Genomic DNA, 15,138 nt, shown 5'->3' with positions numbered 1-15,138 from the left:
AATTCAGTAGATTTCTGCATGGAGTTGCTCATTTATATCACAAATGTCTCTTCCAACAGCAATCCCGCATGTTTACCCCTTCCCTTTCTTTTCTTTGGTTCCTTTAGGTGTCCACGGCTGGCAGTGACGGAGTGGTTTGCTGGGAGGTGGTTGGAGCAGCCGAGGGCATCCCCGGCTCTGAGCAAAGGCAGTGGGCACATCAGTGCCGTGCCCAGCTTGCCACCAGCCTCTCGCCCGGCAGGGGCAGGCACGGTGTCTACCCCTGAGCAGGCAGGGATTCTGCATTTCAGAAATCATCCCCTTCCCTTGCCACATCCTTGCTGAAAACCTGGATTTACAGATCCGCATCCCCTCCAGCCTGCGACAGGGTTGGCTGTGCCATGCAGGTCTCTCCTTCCTCCGACTCCCTGTGCACAGACGACAGTCCATCATGGGAAAAATTAGCCAACTCTGCACCCCCTGCAATGACTCTTAAAGAGCAGTTCCTCACCCTTTAATGGATTTCTGTAACAGTAATGAATGGCAGCACTAAGGCTCTGGGATGTTATTTAATTAGTTTTACTCTGCCTTCCATACTCAGCAGAGATATATCTTAATAACGGCAAGATTAATACGCAGGCACGCTTTAAACAGAATCCGAAGCTGAAAATAATACAGAACAACAAAGATCTGAGAATTGACACAGATGTTAAGAATTGCCCAGATGAAGCTGCAGTGCAACAGGCACACGGTGCCGCTGTTGAGGGTGAGACCGTGAATCGCTCCCAGCATCCAAGAGGCTCTACTCTGCCCCGGCGAACGCTGGCTCGCCCATTTAGTACTCTGGAGGCACTCTGACATTGGGAAGGGCATTTGCCAAACTACACCAAAGACCTGAAAATAGCTTTGCAATGCTTACCCCTGAATTAGTGTTAAATTGGTGCACGTTACCACTTGTTTGAGCGCATTTATCACACCCTGAGCACAGAGCTGAATATTCGACCCCTCTCAAAGTGCTCCCAGCAAACCTATTTTGGATGTCTGAAAAAGGAAAAGTGAAAAGGGTACTGGAAAAGGCATCTCTGCCCATAGAAGAGCTGCCAAAGCCCAGGGAACAGAAGCTTCTCTGTGTTAAAGCCTGGCTCCGTTTCTCCTCTTTTCTGTTTTTAACCTTAGTTCATCCCTTTATCCTTGCACCAGGGGGTTCATCATTCATCTTTCCTGCTTCTCCTGACCTTCCCACACCCCTGCACACCGCACGTGGATGGCAGTCCTGGAAACACGGCCAAGCATGGATTTCCTTGCAGGAACGTCTGCATGGCATCCTTCGGGCAGGGCTCCCAGGGACACTGCAAACACCAGGCAATCCAATTCCTCGGTGCCAGGCCCTCCAGGGGATGCCTTGGCTGGAGCAGCCAGTTTCTGCTGAGGCGTCCGTGCGAGTCCACGTGGTCAGCGCTCCAGTGGCATCGGTAAGAGCTCACGAATAAATCTGCCTCTCCCTTTTGTATAGGAAAGGGGGGAATAAGCCCAGAGCTGGGATGAGATCCCTGTCAGCATCCTCCTTCCAGTCCGGACTATGGACATGGTGACTCCCCCTCCTGCAAAGGGACGTCAAGCGCCTGGGATGCAGATCCCTGCCCTGGGAGTGTCCCCTGTCCTACACACACTGAAGCTGTGCTTCAGCTCTCTAACGGGTTGTTCAGAGACCATAACCCTGACACCCAGCCTGGCTCGTTAGTGCTGTCTTCAGCATTGATCTTCCTATTTGTCTATTCAGTTGTCAGCATAGACAATTGTTGGTATAATTATCCAAAACCTTCTCAGTTCTTTCGAGACGCCCTAAGAGTAAAGCACGATTTGTGCGCTGCCGGCATCACCAGACCGGGGTGTCCGAGCACTGCCTCGGACACTGGAGCTGTGGTGCCGAGACCCCTCTGAAACTCTGAAGGAACGGAGACAGAAGGGCTGTCCTGCAGCACATTGTGTTTTGGCCGCTCATGCCAAGCAGTGATCCAGCAGAAGAGCTGGGAATGCCGCCTGGCCAGCATTGAGGCATGGATCAAGTGATCGAAGAGCCGCCTGGCAACGGCTTCAGACCCGTGTTTCCACGCGTGAGCTGTGATCAGGCAGGGAAAGGAGCCACCAGCTCCTGAGGAGGCTTTAGAGACGGTGGTTCCCTCTTGGAGCCCCAGCCACCTTCGTTAGCATAACGATGCTTCTTAGGGCACGCGATAAAACCCCGCAGTAATGGACAGACACTGCTCTGTCTCATCGTTGGCATTTTGCTGTCATTAACCTTCACAGGATAAATTGTCTGCTTATAAAAAAGATATTTCCCTCTTGGGCAGTAGCGACTCTCTTTCTGCGCAGGGAGGTGGAAATCGGTTGATGGAGTTTTGCAAACACAACTGTGCCCTGTGTAGTTCTGAGACGGGGGGGGTCGGGGTCAATCAAGGAAACAACTCCAGATTTTGATCCCAGTTGAGGTTTAGGGGTTTGAAGGTGTTTGTGGGTGTGCCCTTTGGCTGGGAAACAATCACCCTTATCAGGTACAGGTGGAGGGGTTGACCTTCTCCAAGAGCTGCCCCTCAGCTGCCGCAGCCAGAGGCACCACGAGGGTGGGACGTGGCTCTCGCTGTTTGCAGGTAAGGACTTGACCTCTCTCCTTTCTTATATTTTAGCACCTTTTCTCTCTCAGGGTGGTAGAGATGCTGCTCTGCAGGTTTTGTCCTTGCAGACATCCTCCGTTGGTGTCTGCGAGAGCTCGGCTAAGGCTCGTGGGGATGCCAGAGTTGGAGGGGCACAAGAAACACTTCAGCTGCCAGCAAATTAAGCACATATTTATTTGGGAATCTGTGGTACACAAAGCCCTTTAATAACCATATTCATCTAAAGGATACATCAATAGAAACAGTACTGCCTGTTCCCTGTTGAATGCCAGTTAGTGGGGAAAGCTGTTATTAACATTTAGCAAGAGCTCCAGGTCACCTTGATATAATCGAGCTAACACACGTTTTAATGGCTGTTTAATTAGATTTACCACGGGGAAGATGCCATGTAAGGTGGCTGCATTTCTGCTTTCAGCATTTGAGGTGGTGGCTGGATTAAATAGAAATACAGATTAAAAAAAAATTGCAGAGAAAAGGTGAGCTTCCCCCCTCGGCTCTGTTCGCTATGATTTTGCAGTCTAGGTTGCGTGGATGTGGCTGCTGTTGCCCCCCGCTCACACACCCATGGGGCGATGCTTATTTCTGGCTGTGACAGCGCTCAGAGTTCTTCTCAGTGGCCAATTTTGCATTTAGGTGACCCGGTATTTTCGCACCTTGCTGGGAATCTCTTATTAAGCCACTGGCTGGGAGTTTGCCCCCTGTGCCGTAAACGAGACCGAAGCAGGAGGGAAGGAACCCATGTGGTTTCAAGCAGCAGTTTCTGAATGTTATGGCACACCGGTGCCTGAGAACAAACAGCTCACGTCCATCTCCCATCAGTTCCGACACCTCCGTGAGCCTCCGGGAGACTCCGAGGAGCGTTTTGTAACACTGCCTGTCGCTTCTTCATAGGAAATAAAAGTCTGAAACGTATTGCTATAAAAGATGACACTTTTCTCCGTGGATTTATTAAGGAGACCCCCAGAGTACAGAGTTATAAAACCTGATCAGGTCAGCAGTTCCAGCTGTGTAATTGATATCCATTATTTCCTATTGACTGCTGTGCAGGACTTCATTTTCTGTAGCATCAACAGATTCTTCTTCCTCCTCCTGCAGGACTACTGGGGATTCAGCGAAAACAGAGCAGCAAATGCCAAGCACAAATCCCAGGAGATAGTGCTGAGGCATTTGTCCTCAATTGCTTCCCATAAATGCACACCTCAATGCTAACACACACTGTCTCTCAAATCATCCCGTTGGCATAGGACGGGTTTACAAACACACCCTGGCTTGGCTGGAGGACAGAGACCGAGTTTCAGTTCCCGGGCGGTACGATTCATTCTCATCTGCTTTGGTTTTTTGGCAATTTAATACCGCGTTAGGGTTATTATAGCAACAATTGTACTGAAACAAAATAGACAGAAAAAAAAGCTGTCCCTGCAAAATGCAGCACGTGGGTTTGTTTTCCTAGGAAGTCTCCAGCCGGATCCGGGCTCTCACCAGGAAGCAAGACCAGGACAAGCCCAGTGGGGAGATGGCTCTCACGCTGCGCCGCGTTGAGTTTATCTCCCATCAGAGCAACCCCAGCCTGTTCCAGGCTTGGTGTCCGTCTGTCCTAAGCATATATCTGTCCCCTGTCAGGATGGCAGATTGCTTCTCGATGCTCTCACAGGTGATTTGAGTATTTGATTTGGGTTTGGTGGGTGTTAGAGCAGTGGAGAACAATTGAGATACTGATAGCAACTATCTTAACGTTGTCAAACATTTGTAATAAGTACTTGCGTGTTCCAGATCTAAAAGCAGATTTGTCTTCCCTACCCTCTGCGCAGGCTTTTGTTGCTGGTAATGGCTCATCTCATGGGAGAGAGTGAGATGAAATGGTACGGGCAAGGAAGAAATAGTGTCGTCTACGCAGTGCAGAGTCAGGGACCAGGACGGAGCTCCCGGCACAGGGCACGCCGCTGGAAATCGGAGGTTTTCGGAGGGTGGAGGTGGAGGGATGTTGGCTGTCTGGGACTGACACCCACTCACGCGTTGTTCCCTGCTGTCGGGATCCTCCTCCCTAGGGAGGTTAAACCAGAGGATGGGGATGCAATCTGTATTCCAGGTCCCATAATAAACCCCAGGTTGCTCCAATACAGGGTATTGCCCAACGAATCCATGTCAAGTGGCAGCACCGGTCCCCAGCACCTACTTATCACACTTGCCCAGGTCCTGTTCCTCTGCAGGAAGGGGACTGGCAGCACAGACAGGGGTTTGTGCTGCTTGTGTGGGGCAGAGACCCCACGTGTGGGTCTGCTTCACCCCCTGCAGCGCTACCCAGCAACCAGCCAGGCCAACAGCACACCTGCACCAGCCTTCTCGTACCTTCTCCCTTCCCAGAGCAAACCAGTCAGTTGTCCATCCTATTATTGAAAGCTTTTCCATGCTATTGACCTCCTGCCCCTTCCTCTGCAAATCATTTGCTTTTCCAGGTGCTTTAGCATTAACTCGTACCACTTTCTTTTAATTTTTTTTTTGCTCCTTATCTCACCTCAAGATGGAGAGGGATTACCTCATTCCCACCGCCTCGGAAATAAATCCTCGTTATGGATTTGTACCTGGGGAGGAAGAAGTGGATTTCCACTCCCAGACAGTTCTGAACAGATATTTGAAGGTAATTGTTCAGCCCAGGGACTGCCTAATAACCATAAAGAGTGCTTTTATTAGCGCTGGGTCTAAGGTTGGGACTCTTTAGGAGATATTTATGGGGAAGGTACTATGGCAGCAAACTAGAACGTAGGCATCAGATTTATGCTTTTATCTCAAGGTGGAGCAAAGAGGAAGGACCTAACATCCATTAAGGGTTGGAGCGCTGATGTGAGGCCCATTCCTGGTTCAGGCAAAGCCCCTAAAGCACCATCCGGTTGGTGATGCTCCCGAGGGTGCAGGGGCTCAGCAGAGGAGCTTGGAGGGACCTCAGAGAGGGAGTTCTCCATCTGGAAGCAGCACAGGACAGGGTTCCTGTTTGCATTCACAGAGATGATGGAACAGGCAGGAAAAAAAAGCCAGGAGGTGGGAAATTCCAGTTTTCTGTTCCTGTCTGTTGGGCTGCAGGCTCAGAAGGGGATTAGCAGCAGCTGCGTGTTCTGCAGCGCTCTCGGTGCAATACGGAGCTCTCACTGCCAGAGCGGTTTGATCCCTTGTACAAAACCCTTTTGCATATCTTCCCCTCCTGGCACACACGGGATTTCAGGATTGCCTCAGATTTGTCAAAAATCATTTCCTGCGATAGCTGAAGCCCAGCGGGGAGGGGTGGCTGTTATCTCATGCTGTTCGCGTGAAAGCTCTGATGTGCGCTAGCAGCCATCAATAGCAGTTTTATTCAGGATCTAAAGGTGTCTGTGGGTTCTATGTCTCCAACCAGGCTGGGATGAGGCCCTTTTTCCTTGGCTAATTACTGCAGGGTGCAATAAGGGCCAGAATAAACTGTGGTCATCTGCTAAATGGCTGCTGCGCCCGACTGTTTGCTGCTGCTGACAATAAATCGGCTGTCGCAGCTTTGGAATGCTCCAACTTGGTGGAAATCAGGCAGTGACTTCTCTGGGATTTAATAGTCCTGGTTCAAAGCAGCTCTCACATAGCCAGCAGTGATGGAAATAAAGGAACAACCACCAGGAGAACTTTCTAGAAGAGCAATTATTTGGTCCAGGTTTGCAAATTTGCCCTGGGATACATGCAGGTGTTTTCTCTTCCGCAGACAGGCTGGAATGCTTGGCAGAAGGGCTCCCGTGCCTTTTGCTCTGTGTCTGTGCCGTGCCCTGCTCTGCTGCCGGCGTTGGAGGCAGCAAGGACCCTCGCCCGCCCGTTTAGGACCCAGCTGGTGGTAAATGTTTTATGAAAGGTCCTTAATTATGCATGAAGAACGACATCTCCGTTACACAACCCGTCTCGCGGGTGGAGCGCAATCGTTTAGTGCTCCGAGCTCCAGGGTAATCGGTTCTTCTCGTGCCGTGAGCCGCCTTCCCAGCGTCTGATATCACCCAGAGAAGAGGTGAGAGGATGGCTTTGTCCAGGTGGTGCCACACACGGGTCTAAAGCCATCCAGCGGAGCAGGTGCTCCTGGTTCAACCATGAGTGACCCAGAGGAACCCTGGCGATCAGGATGGAACCTTTAACAGCCCAGCTCACTGCCCAAAGGGCTGCTCGACGCTTGCCACCCCGAGGGCTGCGATTCCCTGGTCTGTCCACCCCAGCCAGGATTTAACGCTCCTCTCCGCCCATCGGTCTGTGCTCAGAGCTCTTGACTCGCAGCAGGATGCAGCAGCTCTCGCGCACAGCCTGGCTGCATTCAGCATCCTCACTCTTAATGCTGGGGGAGGAGATCCCGCAGCCTCCTTACGGTGCACGGATCTCCTGGGATCCTCATACGCTGGGAAAATGTAAATCAGGCTTCAGTGTCAAAAATGAACACAGCATTGGAGCCTGGGCAGTGCTGGAAGGCGGCAGCAGCCTGTTGAGCCATCTGAAAACACTTTGCATGTCTTTAACCCCTGGGGACTTGGGAGCCGGGACTGAGAATTGTGCCTCAGATAGTAATTAGCAGCTCTGCTTCACACGGATTGATTTCAGGAGCTCGCGCCTTGTGCAGCTCGTCTTGTTGAACATTTTCTGTTGCTGCCTGATACCACTCCTCGTATGGGCGAGGAGGGCAAGGAAATAACGTGGCAGCTAACGGTGAGGTGGGCGATTCTGCTGCTCTCACAGGTGGGTCTCGGATGCTGCACAGACTCAGGCACTGATTGATAGAGCTGAACATCGTCTGCTGCTGAAATGGGACAGAGGAGCTGGACCTGAAGGAAGTGCTGGAGGCATTCCCCATTCGGAGTCTTGACTCCAAAGCTCGTTGTCCTGTCCACACACGGTGAGTAGGAGAGGCCCTGGCCCAGGTTGCCCAGGGAAGCTGTGGCTGCCCCATCCCTGGAGGGGTTCAAGGCCAGGTTGGATGGGGCTTGGAGCCCCTGATCCAGTGGGAGATGTCCCTGCCCATGGCATGGAGTGGGACTGGGTGATCTTTAAAGTCCCTTCCAACCCAAACCATTCTATGATTCTATGTCCTCAGGCTCTTAAAAGCCTGTGCAGTTGCACCCGGCCCTAAATATTCATGACTTTGAGTTGTCCAGAATCTGTATAACTTTGTCATTTTCTCATTGCCCATATGTAAGAAAAGCAGGCACTAGAAAGCTGTAACGCTGGGTGTTTGAAATGCAAACTGAATCTCAATCACGGTTTCTATCCCATGGAGCGGTTTTAGATACAAAGATGATGATAGATTAAATTACCTTTGACTGACAGATTTAAATTGGGACTTCTCTCTGCAGCCTCCACATCCGTGCTCTAAATAGGAGGCTTGGGATTAAGGCCATTAAATGACATAGTTTATTGGAAAAATAAAATATCAGGAACAGATGAAGATGAAAAGAGAGAAAAACGTGAACTGAAAGAGTGTTAAAAATCATTAAACTAAGGTAGCAAATGAAATGGCACAGCACTAAAACTAGATGACATGTAAGAAATTCTCTCAAAGCGGCAGCGCTGAGGAATCACTTGGGTTGTTAAAACACGGGGTGCGAAGTTACAGACAGATGAGTTTGATATTGCCAGGAGCCTGAAAGGGTTTTCCAGCCACCGGTTGTGCTGACGGTTACATCCTGGGGCAAGATGCAATTAGAAAAGGAGGGACACGAGCTGCTTTTGGGTATGAGGAGCGGCTGAGAGAGCTGGGGGTGTTTAGCCTGGAGAAGAGGAGGCTGAGGGGAGACCTTATTGCTCTCTACAACTACCTGAAAGGAGCTTGTGGAGAGGAGGGAGCTGGCCTCTTCTCCCAAGGGACAGGGGACAGGACTAGAGGGAATGGCCTGAAGCTCCGTCAGGGGAGGGTCAGGTTGGATATCAGAAAAAAATTCTTCACAGTAAGAGTCATCGGCACTGGAACAGCTGCCCAGGGAGGGGGTGGAGTCCCCTTCCCTGGAGGTGTTTAAGGAACGGGTGGATGAAGTGCTGAGGGACATGGTTTAGGGAGTGTTAGGAATGGTTGGACTCCATGATCCAATGGGTCCTTTCCAACCTGGTGATTCTGTGATTACAAGTGGCACAATCTGCACAACTTCTGCAATTACACAGTGCAAAGGACCACCTTGCGGGGCAGCTCCAGGAAGAGCGGCTCCCTTTCAGCCAGTAATCCTTCCAAAGAGCCGGCTGTGGAAACACCTGAAGGATCAGGGTCCTCTGCCTGCTGTCACGGTGGGTGGGCTCCTTTCTCTGCCCACCAACGTGCCTCTAAGGAAAGGCTAAAATATTCTTGATGCCAGGGTAATTACGCTAGAAGGATACTGCAGGGTTGGGTCCACTTTAATTCCTGATGACACCTTTGTGATCTTCTCTGTGGAATGCTCTGGGCATCACCACTCTTCTGGGGTGTCTCCATCCCAGAGCTGCCCTGCACACCCCTTCGTATGCCCGCACGCCCTGGTACCCCGTCCAGAGCAGCGCTCTGCCGACGGGGAAGGGGATGGAGGACATCAAACACAGCTCGTGGATGGGGTTGAACCTCCAGCTATCCTTTTCACACTTTGAAGGCAGTAATTGCTCCTCCTTTCCAGCACACACTGATCCCAGGAATTTGCCCCCAACAACCGGAGCTGGTGAGATTGCTGTCCCTGGCTCTGCTCAGCAGTTCCCGCACGCCTGCCCCAAATCCAAGCCCAGGTAGGTTTCTGTCTGCTGGCTTGGAATAACTTCATTTAACCTCTCTGAGTCTTTGCATCTGTATTGCCTCCCTCGCCCTCTCCAGTAATTACACACAAGGCCATGGAAAGAGATCAGATCCTGCCGCCTCCTTTGAATCCTGGCAACTGCCGCTTATGGCACCCCTGAGCCTCTTTAAAGGAAACAAATTAAAATGCTGCAGCCCAGATGATTGCAGGTAGAGCCGCTCATCGGAGGACCTTGTGCTTTCCAGATAGCCCTCTGTATGGCCAGGGAAACATTTCCAGGAGATTGATTTCATATTGGGTCTGGGGAAATTCCGCAGCTCGGCGGATCATCCATCACCGCCTGCCCGGAGCGGGGTGATAAATTCTTCATCGCCTTCTCAAGCATCCATCGTGATTGCAGGAGGAGCAGCAGTGCAAACAGTTTTCCCTGCACAGAGAAAAGCTGAGCTGAGGTCGAAGGCTCAGCTTTCAGCCTCTCCTTCCCCTCCTGTCATGATTCATTTGAGCCAGGCTGCTCCCCCAGCAGCTCCTTCCCCACTGTGTGCTCACAGCTGCGATGTTTGGCAGAAATTATTGCCCACTTTCTTTTCAGCCTTTGCTTTAGATTTGTTACGATGATGGGTTGTTAATTCTCTGGAATAGCAGCGTATGTCCACTCTAGTGGTGTTTGTATGTCCTTGATGACACATGCAGCTTGGCTTGATGGATGTCACTGTCCTCGTAGGTGAAACACCTTTGGGGAACCACAAGGCTCGAGCACCATCCCGGGGCGATGCTTCCCAGGGGAGATGCCCTCTCCTCTCCGCAGGGCTGCTCACAGCCGGGTGCCAGGGAGGGCAGGGGCTCTGCCGTGTGGTGTTGCAGGGAACAGAGAGGTGTCACTGGGTGACAGAGTTGCTCTGCAGAGGGACAATCCCTCTGCCGCCACCTGAGGAGGGGCACAATGAAGCTCCAGCATTTGGACCTGGGTTAAAGTGTTTTAATGACAGCTCGGCACAAAGGGGAAGGTTTGTTATGAGATAACACACTCTCGTAGGTTCAATCACTACTCTGGGTCCTGTTGCCATTAGCAGCCCGAGAGATATTTTGCATAGATGCTAAAACACATTGCAAATGAGGAAAACAAAAACAGCAACCAAACCAAACACCAGATTGTGCTAAGATCATTTCTCTTGATACCAGAAAAGCTGCTCAGGCTGAGCCGCCTCAGTTGTGTTTACCCTTGTTTGTGGGTTGGTTTTTTTGATTTGAAGGAATGATCTCATTTCTGCTTTTCTATAAAAATAGCTGTTGTCGTTAATAATGTCCTTGCAGCCTTGCCTCGGTGCCCGCAGAGCTCAGCGGTCCCTGGTGGGGTGCAGGCAGCCCTGCTCCAGGAGAAGATGCTGGTCCAGCCCAGGATGAGCAGAAAGCACCGTGAGCTGAAGCTGTGGTGAGTGGGAAGCGCCCACATGGGTTTACCTGGCTTTACCTTGCTCTGCCAGTGCTCCACGGGAGCGAAGGAGCATCTTCAGTGTGCTCAGACACCACCAGCGACCTGCAAGAGCCTCCTACTGCGATGCATCCTGCACCCGGGCTCTTCTCCTGGAAGGTGATGGATCCGTCTGCCAGGTTTCAGAGGAGCTTTTTGCTGTCTTAGTTAGTTCAGGAGGTCCAGTAATTGTGGCAAACTGGCAAAGAAAAGAAGCAACCCTTCATGATCCTTAAACCTGTTAAATCTGAGGCTTGAAAAGGCTTGAAAAGAACCTCAGCAACCCCAGATAAGTTTTCCTTAGCCGGCATTTTTATGTCTCTACAGAGAAGCGAGCTTAAAGAGGGATGGATTCAGTCCATAATGACTTCATTCCAGTCCGTAGTTACTCGGGTAACCTACAAAAGTTAGCTGGCGCGACGTTCTGGCTTGCATTGAAAGGAGAAAATTGGAGCTCTTTGCCCTTTTTGATCTGCCCTATGAGGATGCGCAAAGGTGGCCCGAAAAGAGGAGGCGAGGGCTCGCTGCATAATCCTGGGAGGTGCGGGGGCTGTCTGGCTGGAGGAGGGCAGCGATGAGAGCTGTCGGAACACAAGAGGTCCCAGGTCAGGGTGTTGTCTCCAAGAGGGATGCGGGAGCCGACGCCGTACAGGACGGATGCGTTCAGCAGCCGGTGGTGCAAGGGCTCTGCCTTCCAGGATCAGTGCTGGGGGGAAAGGGTTCCGAGTGGCTGTTCAGCACCTTCACACCTTCGATTATTTTTGCTGCTTCTAATGCCGCTGCTCTGAGATTTCCCGCAAAACCCAGGGAAGATCAAACGTGACATCGTGGGCTTAAATCGGAGATTAAAAAAAATCAAATGAAACAAAGCACGAGAGAGAAATGTGGTTATACCTCACGCATCAAAAGGAGAATAGAGTGACACAAAATCACGTGCAGGTCAATTTTATACACAACATCGAGGGGGTGGGAGCTGTTTGTGGAGATCGGCGGAACAGGGAGCTGGGATGTGGGAGGACATCAAAGCGCAGCCACAGAGGGAGCAGAAATACGGTGTGAGGGGTGTCTGTGTGCTCACTCATGACCTGTGCGACATCCAGGGAGCAGCTCTGGTCTCCAGGAGGACCGGGAACCATCCTCGGGCTCTGCCTGCCTGCATAGCTGACAGCAAAACCCACCACGAGCTCTGTCCTCGGGGAATGCTGAACTCCTGCAGCTCATGACCACCGTGTTTGTAATAGTCCGATCACGAGCCTGAAGGACTTGTGCCGCAAGAGACGGCTGTGCGGTAAAATAGTGTAATAATCATATAAAAAAATTAAAATAGCAAACATTTTGCACTGATCAGTCTCTGATATTGTCTTCAATCCAGGCTGGGGTTTGGGGTGAAGCCCAGAGAAAGCCGATCCAGACGCAGAGCGAGTCTGGCTTCCCACCTGATGAGTGAACGGTTTTGTACCACGATGCTGAAGGAGAGTCCGTGACCACGCTCAGTTTTTGAGTGAACAACAATAAAGGATGTCATTTTTGCTGCCACAAAGAACAAACGCGACTCCTGAGGTGCTCAAACTTCTCTAATTTTCCTACCAGCGCTACTCAATAAGTTGGTACTGGGTGTAGATTTTACTGTTGGTTTTCTTATGACAGGTTTTATTTTTCTGTGGATATTTTTCTGGGTTTTAGGGGTGTAGATGGTTAAAATTAAATTGGGAGGAGGGATGGTAGTGCAATGACCCCTTCCTTCGTGGAACACCACTGGGGTTGATGACGATGGGCTCAGAATTTTACTCTTTTTGAAGAACCAGGTTGACTGCGGAGGAGGTTTCTCACGCACTGAGGCATCTGCGGAGGCGGAGCAGAAGGACTTGCGGGTATGTTTGTGCTGGAGGGACCTCAGCACAGCCTCTGTTTGTTTTGCTGGGAGACATCTGAAAGTGCTTTGCTTAACAGTGATCTCCTGCCCTGGTGGGTGGGAGCCCAGCAGCGCGGGATCCGCTGTGGTAGTGGGTGTTGCAGACGTCCAGGAGGGGAAAAACCACCTTAAATGCACACAGATGTCATGACCTGCCTGCAGGTCCTCTCCGTGGCAGCACAACCAGCTCTGCTGTTAAAGACCCTCTCCTGCTGACACCTTCTTGATGGGAACGGTTGAGGCAAATTATAAAATTAAAAGAAATAGGGTGAGAATGCAATTAAAAGCAACGTCTCTGAACTGGAACCGCTCTGCCACGAATTGAACATGCCTAAACCGAGTCATGGTTGAGCGGCACCATTCCACTCAGCACGAGATTAACTCGTCAGCCGAGAGCCCAGAATCTGATTTAATTTGAAAGGCTACGAAATTATATTTCCCTGCCGATTTTCCAGGTGGCAGGATTAGATGTGGCGCTTTTAGTTTTCCGCTACTTCCTTTTAACTTAATTTGACAGAAATGGCTTTCGGTACAAGACGTTATTTGATGGGTACTGCATCGCGGATAATGAAAACGTCAGACAAATGGCAAAGCGTAATGGGGGGAGCTTGTTTTCCTCTATCTGGAAACACACTGGGTTTGATAAACTGTGAAGAAGGAGTTTCCTCGAAGAGTATAAACCAGTATAAAATTCACAGCTCTCACGGGACGTTTGATGCTCCACCAGAGCCGCACCTCTCTCTCTGGGGGAAAAAAGGGAAGACCGGAGCTGCAGCAGCATTGAGCAGATCCAGCGCATCACGAGGAGATAGGAAGGGGTTTTGCAGGGCTGGCACAGGCACGGTCATGGGCATCTTGGCTGCCGGGGAAGGAAGGATGGTGGCCAGGGAGAGGAGCAGCTGCGAGACGCCCTGCTGCGGCGTGCGGGAACGGGAGCTGCCCTTCCTCCCAGCTTTGCTGATTAAGGAGCTCCTTTTTTTTTTTGGCAGCTTGAGCTGGAATTAAAATACTGTTGGGAGGGAGACTCGGGGGCAGGCGAACAGCTTGTTCCCAGCTGGCTCAGCACTTTGCTGTTTGCAAGGAGGTGGAAGGGGCTCGTTGGAGGCCAAGTCCTCAAGACACAACAGCCTCCCGGCAGGAGCAGGAGGCTCTGCTCTTTCTGCGGGGGAAGCTGGAGCAGTAGGAGGTTTGGAAGCCTTGGAAGAGGCAAGGAGATGAGGGCAGCTGTGGAGGAGGCTCCTGCTCTTTTCGGTCCCTAAAACATCTGGGGCTGCTTCGGTCCCTCTGGGTAGAGCCTGCCTGGCTCAGAGCCCCGGTGCGATTGCTCTGGCTGATGGTGGTGTGCTGGAGGCTTCCAGGGCTTCTTCCCGACTCTAGGAGAGAAATAGGATTTTCAACCTGGCCTCCAAACTATAGGAGCTTGAGGGAAGCGTCTGCCCTGGGAAGGGGGATCGTCGCAGTTCCAGACAGTTTAAGGGCCAAGTTACCCGAGAGCTCGTTAGCCTTCACCCTTCTGACTGCAGGAATCTGGGAGGAGAAAGGACAGATCTGGGTTAACTGACCCCTGTGCACGATTCCCATTGCCCCCCTCGTGGCCTTTATTGCCGGGTCCGAGCAGAATGGTTTGGTTGGGAAATGGTCTCTAAGTTTGCCAGCAATGTGCTGAGGAGAGGCAGTTTTCTAATGACTCCCCAGACTGAGATTTTTGTCCCTTTAAATGCAGCTAGGTCTCGGTGTCCCTGATTAGCTTCTTGTGATGAATTCCATCTGCTTGCCTGGGATCAACAAAGACCTGAAACCCTGAGCACCAGCCCTGCAGCCTACTGGTTTCACGCTGAGCTTTGTTCATTATAGGAAATAGCTTACAAAACAGGAAGCTCTTCCTTGTTCCGCTCAATTTCTTGGGCTTATTTGCCATGAAATGTCACCTTCTCAGATGAAAGAATGGGATTTATCACAATTAAGGGAGGTTTTGGCACGTCCCTTTAAGTGAATCAAGGGTGCTTTTGGTTCTGAATCTGCGCAGGATTTTGTTGATGCAAGATGGGTCCCTCAAAATTTATAACACTCATAAAAACTGTGCGTTCTTGGGGAGTGGTTTGCAGGGGTTCTGCTGCTTCCAGCAGCTCTGGCTATGGAGAACCGGCTGATCGTTAGCCTGTGGGAGCTAATGAAGCATGGTTACGAGGAGCTGCCGTGGCACCGCGCGGGGCTGGTTGCTGGGCAGCAGGGATCCCTGTGGCACAATTGCTGGGAGGGCACGCACAAACCGGGGCCATCGCCAACAGGCGCAGGGCGGCGCCGGTGCCGGGTGAGCGAACTCCTGCTGTAGAGGACAGAGCGCATCGCAATGCGCCCGGCTGCTGGTGC

At 51.4% G+C, this 15,138-nt stretch overlaps 1 protein-coding gene across 3 annotated transcripts in view; it reads left to right on the top strand.

Annotated features, from left to right (window-relative positions):
• ZMAT4 (zinc finger matrin-type 4) overlaps positions 1–13,336 on the top strand; it is a 209,000-nt gene extending 195,664 nt beyond the window's left edge. The window contains exons 11-18 of one of the 3 annotated variants that reach the window (XM_054049702.1): positions 1,180–3,959; positions 4,102–4,302; positions 4,460–5,286; positions 6,370–6,495; positions 7,377–7,533; positions 9,272–9,377; positions 10,700–12,416; positions 12,656–13,336. The gene's annotated coding sequence lies outside the window, so the exon portion shown is untranslated. The other 2 variants (XM_054049701.1, XM_054049704.1) reach the window with 2 other exon arrangements.
• The last annotated feature ends 1,802 nt before the right edge of the window (positions 13,337–15,138 follow it).

Source organism: Cuculus canorus, chromosome 26 (assembly GCF_017976375.1).
Source record: "Cuculus canorus isolate bCucCan1 chromosome 26, bCucCan1.pri, whole genome shotgun sequence".
In the NCBI taxonomy this organism is placed as follows: domain Eukaryota; kingdom Metazoa; phylum Chordata; class Aves; order Cuculiformes; family Cuculidae; genus Cuculus; species Cuculus canorus.
The sequence above is the reverse complement of the archived record's forward strand: the minus strand, read 5'-3'. Positions and strand labels throughout refer to the sequence as shown.